The sequence below is a fragment of the Arachis ipaensis genome, chromosome B03, assembly GCF_000816755.2.
Source record: "Arachis ipaensis cultivar K30076 chromosome B03, Araip1.1, whole genome shotgun sequence".
Taxonomy (NCBI): Eukaryota; Viridiplantae; Streptophyta; class Magnoliopsida; order Fabales; family Fabaceae; genus Arachis; species Arachis ipaensis.
The window spans coordinates 4815594-4821328 of record NC_029787.2 but is presented as its reverse complement, the minus strand read 5'-3'; positions in this window follow the sequence as shown (position 1 = coordinate 4821328).

Here is a 5735-nt window from a genome sequence, read left to right as displayed (position 1 = left end):
AATCCCGCTAGATAACCAATTAAGATATCAGTCAATTTGATGAACAATTTTTTAAAATTATTAAAAAAAATAAACTTTTAAATTTTTTAAAATAGGACTTTTTTAAAAGAAAAAACTTTCATTCAAGGAAATAGTCAAGCGTCACTTATATATTGCAGAAAAGACATTAAATTTAAAACTAAATAAGAAAATAAATAAGTTCTATGTTGAACTATGATTTGAGAGGAGGTACAAAGTTAAATTACAAAAAATCTTATACAAAAAAAACAGACTAATTACAATATTTTTTGTTTCTAAATCTACACAGAAAGTGGTACAACACAAAAACATATCTTCTCTTCTTCTCAAAATTGGTCTGAATGTTGTCTGAAACTGTAAATATTTCCATGGATGAAAGGCTCTCATTGTATCTTTATCCCGTATCTGTGAAAACATATCCAAAACATCCATAAAAGAGACTAATATATCATAAAAGGGGAGAGAAACACCACAAAAAAATTATTTAATCTAGATCTGGATCTTAAATATAGATCTCTAAAAAAAAAGTAAAAAAACAATGAGATCAGTAAAAACAACAACAAACTAAGGAAAGGAAAAAGAGGAAAAGGATGGGTAAAGGAAGGAAAGAAAGAAAAAGACGATGACGTGGAGGTGGGGTGGCGGGAGAATGGCGATGGTGGGAAAGGTAAATAGAGAAAAGCAAGAGAAGGAGTGAGACTAAGGAGGGAAGAAGAAGAGAGAAGAGAAATAAAAGAGAAAATGGTTAAAGAGGGGAGGAGCAAGTGAGGGCCACCGCGACCTAGACTGAGACACCAGCACGACCCTTAGGGGTTTCTTTTTTTCCTTCTTCCTTTGCAAGAGCAAGAGAGAGAAAACTTTAGGCTGCTCCACTCTTATTACTAGCTCTTAAATTATTTTCAAAGTGATCTCATTTTAAATTATTTTAAAAATAGGATTTTAATTAAACTTGTAACCGCTTTTAAAAATAAATTTTTGAATTTTTGAAATAGGATTTTAAATTTGTAATTGCTTCGCCAAGGTAAAGCTTCATCTCATCCTCTCTCATTGCATCATTGATATCTTGTCTTCAACCGTCCGTCACGCTACCATTGTACCCTTTGTCGCAATTTTTCTGTGTGTCGTGCGAGGGCGAACTGCATCAAAATATCCCAAGTTTAAAAAAAAGAAACATCTAAAGTTTAATAAAAGAAACATCCCAATTTAACAGTAGAAATATTTTAATTTTTACAAAAGAAACATCCAAGTATAAAAAAATTCCAAATTTAATAAAAGAAACATCCCAAAGTAAATAAAAAGAAATTTTTTCACGTTGAAAATCCAATGGGGTCTCACGAAACTTTGCATGCATAGCCGCACGTCGTGGCAAAAAGAATTGTAATACGTTCGACGACGATCGGCGGCGAACTCCAATAGACGAGACTCACGACAACCGAATCATAACGTCAACGATCCGATTTTACTGCAGGATATGTTGCATGGAGATCGGCACATCACACCAAAGAGGTTTCGATGCAGAGGAGACTGGCGCCGTGATGCGATATCAGTTATAGTCTATGAGGCGACGACGACGTGCGACGGTTGCTAAAGCTTCAGGAAACACATGTAAGGAGATGGCATTCATGTTGTAGAAGCGGCTACACGAGAATTGATAAGTTTGGAAAACTCTAAATTAATATTTATGATGACTAAACATTATTAATTATATTATTAATTTGATTTTCATTTAAACATATGTTAATTAATAATTTTGTAATGCAGGTTTTCTTATTGGGCCGAACAAGAAAAGAATTATTGCTAGCCCAATATGCTTAAAAACCATTCAGCCTTGTTTAATGATTCCTATATCATGTGGCTGAAGCAATTTGTGATTATTTGAGCCAGAATTCAAATATCATCATAAGCACAAATTAAAGCTAACATTCAGCATTGATACAAAAACTGTTTTGATCCACATTGTTGAATTAATGGTAACATTACCTGGGCCAAAATTGAACTATTATTGCTACATGACCCAATGCTTGATCCGAAACTTATTATGAAAGGAAGCAAACTTGCTTCATGCCTCCAATGGATCCCAATCCTTCTCTTGGGATGGATTTCAAAATTTAATTTGTTAGCATTGAAAACATGAGAGAGAATGTCATTGATATTATTGATGGCATTAAGGCTACACGCTACTCAGGGAAGGAAAAGCAACTTCTATTCAACTAATTTGTTTAATTCATTTAATTACTTTTCTTCCAATTGTTTCTTCTCTCTCACTCTGATACGTGCTTCAAATGTTCGTGATATGAAGAGTTCAAGAGTTATTTAGAAGATATTTTAGTTTACATTTTTAGAATATTTTATTTAATGTATTTTTATTTTGTTTATTTAATTACTAGATTGGGCCTTGTGTTCATGGGCTTTAGGGTTTTCTTTGTTTTAACCTAATAAGAGGTTATAAATACCTCCTTGGCTATTGTAGTCGGAGAATAGAATTATTTAGAGGTTTCAAAACCCCTTTTTGGTTTCGTGATGAAACCATGGTGTGGACAATTGAGGTTGAGGAGTCCCTCTCTTGTTACATCGGGGAATTGAGTAGAAGGTTGAGGAGTCCCTTCAATTCAATTCCCAAACTATGGCGTTGACAAGTTAGGTTGATGAGTCCCTTTCTTGTTGCGTCAAGAAATTGGTAGAAAGTAGAGTGATTCTCTTTGTACTCAATTTCAATTTATCTTTTTTGTTTCTATTTTAATTTCAATGTATCTTTTTATTTAGTTTGAATCCTTATTTTCTTATTTATCTTTTATTTCCGTATCACATTCTTTCTTTCTTCTCTTTCGGACATTACCCAGCAAACCATGGAAGCTACATTGAGCTACCGAAAAGAAGCAAAGACACGCCAAAAGACTATCACAATGATGGCAAGAAAAAGTAAACTAAAAGTATGTAGTGGCTGAGATTCTCACCATGAATGGTAAGATTTGGTGAGGTAATCTCGAGTTCTTCATACCCAAAAAGAAAGAAGAAGATCTCGGCCAGCAAGGAGAAGATCTTGGAAAGGATGGCTTGTCTCTGATTCTGCTCAACTATCACAGGAGGTAGCTAGAGTGGCTACGTGATGAAAGAGGCAGAGATTGGAGCAGATGAAGCTATCATCATCATGAAGCATCAAGGGCCAGAAGTTCATCTTGGAGAGCAAGGCAAGGATGAAGGGCTCGGATTGATGAAGAGTGGTGACCAAGGAAGGACTAGAGGTAATTGCATGTTGGGTTTTGCATGAGTTATCTCTTCTCTCTCTCTGGCCGAACCGGTTCTGTTTAAACAAGAAGAAGATTGGCTTGGTTTGTTTGGTTTCAACCTTGGAGGGTTCTTCCTATAAGTAAGGGTGAACAGTTAGGGTTGATTCAAGGAATGAGAGTGCAAGGCACAGAGTTCTCATAGCAGCACAAGCTGACATAATTTCTTCTCCTTCAATGTTTTATGTTTTGTATTTTTCTATTTAATTTTTTCATGTCTTGAGTCTCATGGAAAAAGGCAAACAGTGAGGTTTGTATAAAAAAGCCATAGAGCGGAAAAAAGGCAGAAAGTGCAAAATTAAAAGAAAAAGCCATAGATGTCCTTAGAGTTCCTTTGTTCATCTATGTTGTGTTTCATGATTCTGTGGGAATCCCCTTGTTAGTTGGGTTAGCACTTTATAGTCTGTAATTAAGAAGATTATAGTGAAATTCCATCATGGTTGTGATGGAGACTGGATATAGGCTGCACTGCACTTAGCAGCTGAACCAGGATATATCTGGGTGTAATTTTCTCTCTTCTCTACTCCATTTCTGTTTCTACTGCACAGGAGCTAAAACTGAAAAAATATCCCGTGCCAAGTGACGAGACAAAAATAAAAATCTCGTGCCAAATGATGAGACAAAAATAAAAGTCTCGTGACTAGGGATGAGACAAAAATCAAAAAGTCTTCTGAAGTTATTTCAAAGACTAGCAAGTGTTACTGAGCAAAAAGGGGGCTAAGATTCAACCCCTCTTCTCTTAGCCACTGAAACCATCAAGAATGGTACATGGAGGGTGTTTTGCGTTAGGCTTATATGACGCATTTTTTATATCCTAATCATATGTTTTCAAAATCTTAATTTCTGAAAAGTTGTTCAAATGGGCTTACAGTGGAATTGGTTCCTATACTTTCTCTAATACTAATAAACAATAAATACACAATGTACATGATGATGATGTATGAATTTAAGAAAATATTTTTGTTATGAAATTATACATCCCAAAAATTTAAATTGATAAAAAGAGGTAATATGAATAATTATATCTTGAATACTCCTTCAAACAAGAATCTCTTTTTTAAGTTTGCTTAATCTTTGCATAGACCTTTTTTATTTTTATTTGTCTTATACTTTTTTTTGAAACTCACCAAAAATTGAATTATTGATTTTTTGGACATAAAATTTTGATACCATATTATAAAATTATTCATTCCAAAAAAAGAAGTAATATTAATGATTATATCTCAAATAATTTTATATTTATTTGTTGTATTAAAATCTTTTTAGAAATTGCTGCGCTGAATGCAGCAATTGCAGCATGGAGTTTAGTTAATTGATTAACATATCATACTGTAGTTGTTAACTATATATATTAAACCAACAGAAAGAAGAAATTAAATAATGGAAAAAGTTATAATAAATGCAGGAGGAATCTAATAATGATTTGGAAACAAACTTTTTGTTGTGGGAATTATTTGACTGGTCAAAAAAATTTTCAATGCATGCAAGTATTGCTATGATTGTAAGCAAAACTAATGAAAAAAAATAGATGCACCATCTTCGTCCCTTTTTCTCTTTGGTTGGTCATATAGAGGGTCATTCACGACACAAAAAAAACGAATTTATATCATGATGTTCTCTTATAGTACTCTCTCCCCACATTCGGTGGGAAATAGTAATATTTCGAGGTCTCTAGAAAGCTCATATACTGTTAATTATTATTATTATTTAAGAGTGAATATATATAAAAAATTGAAAGCTGAGATATGCATAAAAGAAAAATGGTTTAAAGATGACAAGGATGATCAATATAATGTCGTATCACGTGGAGTTTTGGATTTTTAGGCCGGAATTGAATTTTATTTTATGGTGAGTTCTTTATCTCCTCGATTCTTTGGTATTATTGGATTGCTAATTAATGATTAAAAATACACAGTGGTTAAGAAAAATACAATGATAAAGTTTAGACGAAATAGGACGACATGCATGATGATTGTCAAGCAAAGTAAAAACCTTTGCAGTAGTTTACACTTTTTTAGGCAAAAAATAATTGAACTTGTTGAGAAAAAGGATCCCTCCTAACACAAGGGGACATACATGATACATGCTTTAGGATCCACAAAATAGTTACAAAAATACCAATATATAGAAGAACCCAATGTATAATCAAACTCAAATCATAACAATGAAATGCTATACTCTCTTTTATTTTCACTAACAATTAGTATGCGTTGATATTGGCCATCATTTTGTCAAGAGCTAATATAAACATAGAATATTTAGAGAGTAGAGTGACAATTAGTTATTGAGGATTTTGACTTTAGATTAATTAATTTAAAAAAAAAAATATTAATTAGGTCTTTCATAATAACAAATAGTAGACATATATATTTTTTTGTCAATAAATAGTATAAAACAAAATAAAATTGTTCATATATTTTATTATCTTCAGTA